This window comes from Oncorhynchus keta, chromosome 9 (genome assembly GCF_023373465.1).
Source record: "Oncorhynchus keta strain PuntledgeMale-10-30-2019 chromosome 9, Oket_V2, whole genome shotgun sequence".
Classification (NCBI taxonomy): Eukaryota; Metazoa; Chordata; class Actinopteri; order Salmoniformes; family Salmonidae; genus Oncorhynchus; species Oncorhynchus keta.
The window spans coordinates 34758772-34770284 of record NC_068429.1 but is presented as its reverse complement, the minus strand read 5'-3'; the positions used below and the strand labels follow the sequence as shown (position 1 = coordinate 34770284).

Sequence of the window (11513 nt, the reverse complement as noted above, 5' to 3'; positions counted from 1 at the left end):
GCTTTATGGTATGAAACAGTTGTTACAGTATGATGAATCCTTTTTGTTACCATGTGAAATTACAGTCCCCCTAGCTTTACGGTAGGAAACAGTTGCTGCAGTATGATGAATCCTTTTTGTTACCATGTGAAATCACAGTCCCCCTAGCTTTACGGTAGGAAACAGTTGCTGCAGTATGATGAATCCTATTTGTAACCATGTGAAATCACTGTCCCACTATAACTTTTTTCCTCTAATGCATCTTATGATCCCATAGCTATTGCATACTCTAGTCTCACAACTCTGAGCACAGCCTACAGGAGTGTCCCATCTCATGGATTTTGCATTATTAAAGGGCTTATGTCATGGATTCAGTTCCCAGGAGAGAAGACGCTCTGTTAATTAAATGCCATCCAGTTAGGTCCAGTGGTGTAAAAACTCCCATACTGGAGTAAAAGTAAAGATACCTTAATAGAAAGTGACTCAAGTAAAAGTGAAAGTCACCCGGTAAAATACTCCTTGAGTAAAAGTCAAAAAGCATTTCATTTTAAAATATACTTACAGTAAGTAGTACAAGTAAAAGTGTAAATAATTTCAAATTGCTTATATCAAGCAAACCAAACGGAACGATTTTATCAAATGTAAAAGTATAAATAATTTCAAATGGCTTATATTAAGCAAACTAAACGGCACAATGAACATTTTGTTAAATAATTGCAGATAGCCTGGGGCACTCTCCAGCACTCAGACATAATTGACAAACAATGCATTTGTCTTTAATGAGTCCACTAGATCAGAGGCGGTAGGGATGACCAGCGATGTTCTCTTGATAAGTGTGTGAATTGCACCATTTTCCTGTCCTGCTAAACAGTCACAATGTAACGAGTACTTTTGGCTGCCACAATAAATGTATGGAGTAAAAAATAAATTATTTTCATTAGGAATGTAGTGAAGTAAAAGTAAAAGTAGTCAAAAATATCATTAGTAAAGTACAAATACCCCCCAAAACTACTTAAGTAGTACTACTTACTTTTACACCACTGGTTTACAGTAGGTCTTTGAATTGAACATGACTGGAATACTGCTCTAATTTCAGATACAATGTTTCGACGTCATGCACAGCGAGGAGGGAAAGATGTGAAACGCAAACAGCAATTTCATATAATTGCACAAAGGTTCTCTTGATTTGAGTACTGATGTTATCAGCATGATTAATATCTCTGGTGTTTTTCCCTCTATATCCTGGGTGAATCAATCAGCGTTGGCCTCTCATTGAAGACCGGGAGAGTTCATTAGTACATTAGCAGTGCACTCTGGGAAATCAAAACCACAGTCTCTTGACTAATTCTTACTCCTTCATTCCCTGTGATGGGGTTGGCTGCCATTTGATCTCACGCTCCGTTCCTCTTTCTTTCTCTCCCTCCTGCTCCTGCTCGTGCTCATTTTCTCTTATTAACCATGTCTTGAGGTTACACAGTGTTTGTTGACATTTACTTTGTTTACAAACATTGGAGTAAAACAAGTTTACATTTTGGGCTCCTACATATCATACATTTTCAAGTCCAAAAAGAGATGTTGCAACTGCAGATTGCGCCTTTAAAGCATAACGTCTGGTGTTTTTGTGATTCATAAAACGGAAGGTAAAAGGGATCATGAGTAGAATGAAATGTAAAATAACTTTACAGTTATTCATTACTCTGGACCTGCATATTGTCATAGTTAATTGTGTGTTTCCTGATTCTCCTCATTTGAAATTCCAATGTGTCTACTTTATTTCTCCAGAAGCCAAATGATCTCCTAACGTTTATTCCTCTATGAATATTTGATTGTCAAAAAATTGCCTCGCAAATGGACGGGCCTGAGATTTGGTTTTGATTTGAGACTATCAACTATCAAGAAATCAATTTATTCTGCTTTGAATAATTCAGGCATTAATGGGATGAGAAATGGGGAGAGGGGCAAAGGGTTGAAAAGATGGGGAGGAGGTGGGACAGACGGAGAGATAGGACTGCAGACATGCCAATCCAGCACCAGAGCCCCAGTCTCTCTGTGGTCACTGATAGGAGAGCCCCGTGCTATTCTGCTGCTGTAATCTTTGCTGGCCTGTCTGTCTCTTCAGGCTTAGTTAGGTGAGTGGTTGGGTGCTGACATCCACCTGCTGCAAAGTATCTGCCATTTTATATTTTGACTTGCTGAAGGTGGCTAATATGGCAGTCTGAGCATATAGCTTTTTGGTTGTCCCCTTTGAAGGGAAATGTAATTAACCACAAATAATACATTGAGGCAACTTTGCATGTTTAATTTTCTCTGTAATTTAACTTTCATGCTTTCAAGCCACTAACCTCTTCCAGAACGTTTTATCCTACTAATGAGTATAAATGTTGATGTGCACCTCAAGTGTCAAGACAATGTTTATTTAGAATATTCAGAGAAGGTTGTAAAACTTTCAGACTGAAAAATGAATGAATGAAAGAAAGAAGGAAATAAATAAATAAAGAAAGAAAGAAAGAAAGAAAGAAAGAAAGAAAGAAAGAAAGAAAGAGAGAGAGAGAGAGAGAGAAAGAAAAAAATGCAGTGGGTAGTGACTGTCTAAAAAGAAGGGAAATGTTATTTTTAATGGCAGTTCCTGCTTATCTCCTGGGTGACCAGAAATCGACTGGTCATTGAGGGCTGTACTCAGGGGGAGCTGGATAAAATCATGAAAGACTTTCCATCCAAAAGCGCACTTTCCTGCAATAAAGACTTTGGAATGGTCATGTAGTCAAGGGAATGGTCTCTGAAATTTGGATAACCTGCTCCCTCTGGGGCAGGACTGAGATGCGCCATGGTCAGAGAGAAATGCCACGTGTGGGAGGTTTCAACTCTAGTCATGTACTGTAGTCTACCATTCAACCTGCTTCCTCAGTCTCTTCAACCTGCTTCCTCAGTATCTCTTTGTCGGACCCCAGTAGGACTAGCTGTCGCCATTGGCGTTGGCTAATGTGGATCCTAATAAATCAAATTAAATCTCTATTCAGTCTCCCCCCCCCCATTTTATATCTCTGTCTCCATATTCAGATAATATCCTCCTTATCTATATTTTCCCACCCACGTTCCTCCGTCTTTCTATTTCTGTTTCCAAAATAGCTGTCCTGGTTTCAAACCCCACTATCTACACCAGGCCTGGGCAAAGGCTGGCCCGGGGGCCGTATGCAGCCCGTGACCTGATTCAATATGACCCGCGGAATCATGCTCAGATCACAAAAAAATTGTGTTAGTAAAGTTTTGAAAAACGTATGTGTTATTCAAATTAAAAGCCAATGGATACTCACCTTTGTGTTTTGATCTCACTCCCACTGCTTGTGGGACATTTATGTTGAAGGCACATATACAGTTGAAGTCAGATGTTCACATACTTTATTTTACCTTTATTTAAATAGGCAAGTGAGTTAAGAACAAATTCTTATTTTGAATGACAGCCTAGAAACAGTGGGTTAACGGTCTGGTCAGGGGCAGAACGACAGATTTGTACCTTATCAGCTCAGGGGTTTGTACTTGAAACCTTCTGGTTACTAGTCCAACGCTCTAACCACTAGGCTACCCTGCTGCCACATTCACCTTAGCCAAGTACATTTAAACACATTTTTTCACAATTCCTGACATTTAATCCTAACCTGTATTAAGTCAGTTATGATCACCACTTTATTTTAAGGATGTGAAATGTCAGAATAATATTAGAGAGAAGGATTTATTTCAGCTTTTATTTCTTTAATCACATTCCCAGTGGGTCAGAAGTTTACATACACTCAATTAGTATTTGGTAGCACTGCCTTTAAATTGTTGAACTTGGGTCAAACGTTTCTGGTAGCCTTTCACAAGCTTCCTACAATAAGTTGGGTGAATTTTGGCCCATTCCTGTTGACAGAGCTGGTGTAATTGAGTCAGGTTTGTAGGTCTCCTTGCTCCCACATGCTTTTTCAGTTCTGCCCACACATTTTCTATAGGATTCGGGTCATGGCATTGTGATGGCCACTCCAATACCTTGACTTTGTTGTCCTTAAGCCATTTTGCCACATCTTTGGAAGTATGCTTGGGGTCATTGTCCATTTGGAAGACCCATTTGCAACTAAGCTTTAACTTCCTGACTGATGTATTGAGATGTTGCTTCAATATATCCACATAATTTTACTTCTTCATGATGCCATCTATTTTGTGAAGTGCACCAGTCCCTCCAGCAGCACAGCACCCCCACAACATGATGCTGCCACCTCTGTGCTTCACAGTTGGGACAGTGTTCTTCAGCTTGCAAGCCTCCCCCTTTTTCCTCGAAACAGAACAATGGTCATTATGGCCAAACAGTTCTATTTTTGTTTCATCAGACCAGAGGACATTTCTGCAAAAAGTACGATCTTTGTTCCCATGTGCAGTTGCAAACCGTAATCTGGCTTTTTTATGGCGGTTTTGGAGCAGTGGCTTCTTCCTTGCTGAGCGGCCTTTCAGGTTGTGTCGATATAGGACTCGTTTTACTGTGGATATAGATCATTTTGTACTTATTTCCTCCAGCATCTTCACAAGGTCCTTTGCTGTTGTTCTGGGATTGTTGTTCTCTTTTCGCACCAAAGTATGTTAATCTCTAGGAGACAGAATGCGTCTCCTCCCTGAGCGGTATGACGGCTGCGTGGTCCCATGGTGTTTATACTTGTGTACTATTGTTTGTACAGATGAACGGGGTACCTTCAGGTGTTTGTAAATTGCTCCCCAGGATGAACCAGACTTGTGAAGGTCTACAATTTTTTTTCTTTGGTCTTTTTTTTCTGTGGCTGATTTCTGTGTATATTCCCATGTTGTCAAGCGAAGAGGCACTGAGTTTGAAGGTAGGCCTTGAAATGCACTGTCAACTTAGCGTATGTAGCCTTCTGACCCACTGGAATTGTGATACAGTGAATTATAAGTGAAATAATCTGTCTGTAAACAATTGTTGGAAAAATTACTTGTGTCATGGACAGAGTAGATGTCCTAACCGACTTGCCAAAACTATAGTTTCCTCTCCTTCAATGTGGATAACGCTCCCACTGACCTGCAACTTGAGCATATCGATCTTCAGTCTGATGCAGTGATTGGAGAACTATTCAAAACAACGTCACGGACCAGGTTCTATGCATCTCTCAATGAACAAAACATTTTAAAGATTAGAAGTCATGCTCAGAAGATGTTTGGGTCAACCTATGTATGTGAACAGACATGTTCAGTGACGAAATATAACAAGTCAAGGCACAGATCATCTCTTACTGACTCTCACCTCTCAGCAATCCGACGCACAGCGTCGTCGGATACAATACCTGACTTCGCTGCTCTAGTCAATGCCCATCAGAGATTTCACTCCTCACACTGATTGAGTAGTTTAAATGTAATGTTGAGCTCTCTCTCTTCGTTGTGTTTTTGTGCATACCCATTAACAAGAGTTCTGTCTGTGGTGCTGACCGTGGTGCTGAATGCACAGTTTACTTTTCTCTCTGTGTAGTTCATTGCATGTTTAATAATGAAAATACCTACCAAAAGGAGAACATGGATGTGGTTTATTTCTGTGGCATGTTAAAAAAAGTAAAATCATTTGCATTTCTGGACGTGATTTACAGTAGATATCTGTCAACACAATCATACACATGATGTATAATCCTGTAATATGATTCTGGCCCGCGATGGCAGAAATATATTTCCAGGCCTGATATACACTGTCCTGGTTTCAAACTCCAGCATCTACACAGTCCTGGTTTCAAGCACCACTATCTACACTGTCCTGGTTTCAAACGGCACTATCTACACTGAGCAAAAATATAAACACAACATGTAAAGTTGTGAAGTACCTTTTCCAAGCTTATTTCTCTCAAATGTTGTGCACACATTTGTTTACATCACTTTTAGTGAGCATTTCTCCTTTGCCAAGATAATCCATCCACCTGACAGGTCAAGAAGCTGATTAAACAGTGCGATCATTACACTTTAAAATGTGCATTTTTGTCACACAACGCCACAGATGTCTCAAGTGTTGAGGGAAAGTGCAATTGGCATGCTGACTGCAGTAATGTCCATCAGAGCTGTTGCCAGAGAATTGAATGTTCATTTCTCTACCATAAGCTGCCTCCAAAGTCATTTTAGAGAATCTGGCAGTATGTCCAACCAGCCTCACAGCCGCAGATCAAGTGTAACCACACCAGCTCAGGATATCCACATATCCACACTTCTTCGCCCGCGGGATCATCTGAGGAGGGGTGGGGGAGGGTGCTGAGGAGTATTTCTGTCTGTTAATAAAGCCATTTTGTGGGGGAAAACTAATTCTGAATGGCTGGGCCTGGCTCGCCAGTGTGTGGGCCTGGCTGCCAAGTTTGTGGGCCTATGGGTACACCCCTGCCCAGTCATGCCCAGTCATGTGAAATCCATCGATTAGGGTCGAATGAATTTATTTCAATTTACTGATTTCCTTATATTTCCTACTGATTTCCTTATCAGAGATTCTTGCATGTTGCGTTGATATTTTTGTCCAGTATATTTCTCTTCTTCTCTTCTGTCCGCCTCTTAGTCATGCAGACTTGCCTCCTAATTGTGAATGGAACACTTCATAGCCAATATAGTTTCCCCAATGCTTCCTGTCATAAATCTGCTGTGTCATCATATTCACTGAGGAAATGTTTGACCTCTTCTCCACCGGACCATCTGCTGCAGCTATAAGTATACGGATTTAGGAGACTAGGGGGTCTGCAATGTGTGATGTTTACTGAAATCCCCCTTGATATCGAAGGAACAGAATGCTGGATGATCACTGCTGCAACCTGGGGAATGAGAGAAGGAAAAAGCATTGACAAGCAGTTTGACACATCATCAAACCTAAACTCAGTGCTTGAATAATTGCTTTACAGCTAATTGTATTAGAGTGTCCTCTTGGGTTTGTGTGGGTATGCTTAGGGAGTGAATGTTATTTTTTTTTTTAAATTTCTTAAATTTAACCTTTATTTAACTAGGCAAGTCAGTTAAGAACAAATTTGTATTTACAATGACGGCCTGCCGGGGAACAGTGGATTTATAATAAGGGTTACAAGGGAGAAAATCTGACGGACCTGATGGACCTTCCTTCAGCAAAATATATTTTACCTAAACACTCCCTGAACCCTTGAAAAAGCGACCCTCTATTATACCCCAAATGATAATGAAAACATGAAGTAAGTAGCAGAGAACATGCCTACCATTTACCCTCGCTTCTTGGACAGAGCTTTAGATTTTATGTTTTGGAAAATGTTCTTCGTCCTGTATGCATTGCATGGCAACACAGGAGTTTGATAGGCACATGACAGTGGGCCAGGAGGTTGTAGGTACACAGACCACCGTGAACAAGAGTAGGAGTGGAAAGATTTCATTTATAGTAAAAGCATTGCAAGAATATCATCGTATTTGCATCGTATTAGCCTACGTGTTCCTTTTCTCTTATTTCTCCAATACCAAATCAGCTTTATTGTAACGAAACTGTCTCTGTTTGCAAATGGTTTAATCTGAGACGTCATTAGAAAGCTGAACAAGTTAGGCCTACCTTTCCACCCCAGACGGAGAACCTACCAAAGCAAAAAACTGTAACTGCTGGTTACTCTTTTTCCGTGGCTTAACCCAACGAGAGGTCACAAGTGGGTTGAAACATATTATTTTGTACACAAAGTGAATAGCTTAATCAATTGATAGTGACAATTAGATGTTTCTAGCATAAAGCATCGCAGACCAAAGCGCTATTAGATCTCTTTAAATAATTGGATCTGTTTTACTTTCTTCTAAATCTTAACCTAACTATGGGTAGGCCATGTTCTTTCCTTTGATAAAAGGTAGGTCCTTCTGTGGCTCAGTTGGTAGAGCATGGCGCTTGTAACGCCAGGGTAGTGGGTTCGATTCCCGGGACCACCCATACGTAGAATGTATGCACACATGACTGTAAGTCGCTTTGGATAAAAGCGTCAGCTAAATGGCATATATTATTATTATTATATATATTAGGTCTATGGCATACCCTATTATCTATCACAACTCAATTCAAGTCCTGGTTTTAACTTAACAACCCTTCACTGACATTGAGGTAGACTACTTAAAGAGTGCATGTTGGGTGGAGGAATTTGCAGACAAATCTATGCATATAGCAGCCTATAACCTAATTTGTTCTCTAGGCCTACCTCTTTTTTTCTTAAATAAGAAGAAATAGGCTCCAACACAAAGCTCTCTTTTCATTAGCAAAGTCTGATTAAAATGAAGACGTTGAAATGAATTATGCCTTTGGCTACTTTCAGCACCATGACCTGTCCATTTCTGATCGATGGTGCCACGGCTGCCGCTTCAAGTTTCAGCACCATGATCTGTCCATTTCTGATCGATGGTGCCACGGCTGCCGCTTCAAGTTTCAGCACCATGACCTGTCCATTTCTGATCGATGGTGCCACGGCTGCCGCTTCAAGTTTCAGCACCATGACCTGTCCATTTCTGATCGATGGTGCCACGGCTGCCGCTTCAAGTTTCAGCACCATGACCTGTCCATTTCTGATCGATGCTGCCACGGCTGCTGCTTCAAGTTTCAGCACCATGACCTGTCCATTTCTGATCGATGCTGCCACGGCTGCCGCTTCAAGTTTCAGCACCATGACCTGTCCATTTCTGATCGATGGTGCCACGGCTGCTGCTTCAAGTTTCAGTACCACAATGTGAGTTACTCGAATCTGGCATATTGTGAGGTCAATAACTCTGATAAATACATCATGGGTAAAAAACACATTGTTTTTAATAAAATCCATTGTAGTACTCACAAGCTATCAAATTTGACCTCCTTCCTTCTCATCTTCGCGCTCTCCTTTTAAAATGTAACAGAACATAGGCTATAGTCTAGTCCGCACACAAGCTATTTCATTTTTGGGAATAGGCCTAATATATATATATTTTTTAAATAACTATTTGTCTCTCCTCTTGAACTGTCACTGTAGGCCTACACAGCACAGCATTGGAAAGGCAGCACACAAAAACATGTTTTGATCAGCAAGATCAGAGCAGGCTGGGGCTCAGGGTTGGAATAATATCTTAGAAATATAACTTTGCTCTGTGGTTTTCCGATCATTCACTTCATAGCCTATAGATTATAGGCTATGGATAATTGTATTGAGACCACAATAAATAGCCTATAGGTGCACTTGATATTACAGGCCCAGAGGAGAATCAGAGACGAGGGTCAGCATTGAGCACACATCGATACATTGCCTAATAAGTTACCAATTTTTAAACTGAGAAATATTGAAATTTCATTCATTACAAATGACATGGCCCTCCCCTGGACTAGATTTTTTTTTAAACTAAACCCTCCCTTGTCTGAAATTGAAAAAGCATGACCCTCTCCCATTCTCCTCCAGCTAACCATTCTATACATTTAGATCCATACCTTATTTGCTGTGTGTGTGCTGCTGTGTGCGCACGCATTCCTTTGTGTGGTCTGTGTGTGTGCGTGTGTGCTGTTGGTTTGGGGAGATCAGGGAGCTGCCTCGGAGAAAACGCTGCATTTGGTTTCTAGAGGGTTTTTATCAAATTCAATGTCGCAACTCTCCAGAAGCACAATGTAATTTAAAAAGTTTACAATCATGTTAGGGGAGCTTTAGAGAAAAGAGAGGAGAGCAGGAAGGGCAACCTTGTGTTGTTGTTCTGAGCCGCTGATAAGGAGGCAGCCTCTAAGTGAACTAAATGAGAAATAGCGCCGGCACAGCTGTTGTTCCATTAAGGGCCCCCTGAGGAGGCTTTAAAGGGGGGTCTAGGAGGAGACAATACTCACAATGCCCAAAGACCTTGCCACATCTGCTACTCACTCCAACCTCTCATTCTGTGTGCCCCTAATCTAGTCAAAAAAACTGGTATTGATACTTGTATGCCATTCATCATTCATTTATGGATCCGGAGATGGTTTGAGACCGGTCCCTATTCAATTCTAGTGGTCCTCACTTGTTGGAACCATAGCTCTGAGGCAATTGAGTCACTAGCTCGCTCGCCAATACAGCTCATTGTAAGCCAGAAAAGATGCCGGTAGTTGCTTCTGGCTTGGACTTACGCTAGTAAACAACATCATTTATGAGGCTTTGCAATAATGTGTTGTTTTCAAAGCAGATGCTAAGGGAGCATTGCACAGCGTCTGATCTCCACAGCCTTGGAGGCCAGGCCTGAGTAGATCTGTCAGACAGCTCGATAGGTGCAGGGTGGAAATCCTAGAGGAGAGAGAATATAGTTAGTAATAGGTGCGGAGAAGTCCTACATTCATGTTTAGACAGGGTGGTCAGCCTCTCTAACGGCTTTGGTGTGAATGTGATTCAGTCTGTCTCATTCACAGTACATACCATGGTTCTGGTGGTCAGACCATTCATGTTCTCAGAATGACTCATTCCCTTAGCAATACCCTTGCCAGAAGCTGTCCATACCCCCCTGTATTCCTCTGCTGATATTTGCATATATCAATATTTGATGACTACTTCAGAAACTCAATATTTACTCTAAATATTTGTTATTAAGAATACGTTTCTGTTTCTCTTTACATCAGAGAAACAGATCAGGTATTTTATATCCCTGCCTTTCATCTTCACATTGCACTCTCCACACTGGGTCAACCACTAACTCTGTTTCTAATAAGCCACTACGAGCCATTTCTTTAATGAGACATTATTGTTGAGTACCTGTACTCTTCTCTGGTTCTATGTGTGTGATGAGTGGCCGAGACGTGACCTCATAACCTTGCACTCAGACCTGAATAACTTCTCCCTTTAATTATAGTGCTATTTTAAAGAACAAAGAAATAGAGAAATACTAGCTTAAAATGATTCTCAATACAACATGTTGCCAGAGAAGTGTACCTGCTATTGTAGAGTGTTTCTTATGTCGTAATATTATCTCTAACAGCAAGGAAATTATACCTGAGCTCACATACTGTACCAACTGTGATATAGCACCCGTGTTGCTGAACAGGACAGCTACAGTATCTACAGTAAGCCATGTTGACAGATAGGCCTAGTTTAAAGCAGTTTGTGTCAGCAGTTTGTGTCAGTACCAGTAATTATTTTCTCAACTGCCGCAGCACTGACTCTAACGACACCTTTGCATTTCAGTCAGGTCAGTCGGGTCAGTTCCTCTCAGCCAGCCTAGTTTTCAGCCTCAACAACTATTTTCTGTATTTATGGTTTCTTTCTCATCCTTTTTGTGCCTCCCATCTCCCATCAGACCAGGGATTTTTCACAGAGACCAGATCCATTTAGATAGATCTGGCAGAAATGAGTCAGTCTGGGACGGCCCCCAAAGGGACCAGCACTCTCTCCTTTCTCTCTCTCCTTCCTTTCTGTGTTTTCTCTCACTTTGTGGAAAAGTACAGCACTTTTATGAGAGCCCAACAAAAAAACATTACTGGTAGTAGAAAAGCTACTCATTCAGTGCAGTCTTCAGAATCAAACATATCTGAAGTGTTCTCTCTCGTTCTCCACGTCGACACATATGCTTAGCTTGTGGTGTCATAT

General features: G+C 41.0%; 1 long non-coding RNA gene across 1 annotated transcript; it reads right to left on the bottom strand.

Annotated features, from left to right (window-relative positions):
* Positions 1 to 5520: 5520 nt before the first annotated feature.
* Positions 5521 to 10214, bottom strand: LOC127931905 (uncharacterized). Its single transcript, XR_008143393.1, has 2 exons — positions 10067 to 10214; positions 5521 to 6785 (listed from the first exon to the last, which is right to left on the bottom strand). It is a non-coding gene; the product is annotated as an uncharacterized LOC127931905 (long non-coding RNA).
* Positions 10215 to 11513: the final 1299 nt, after the last annotated feature.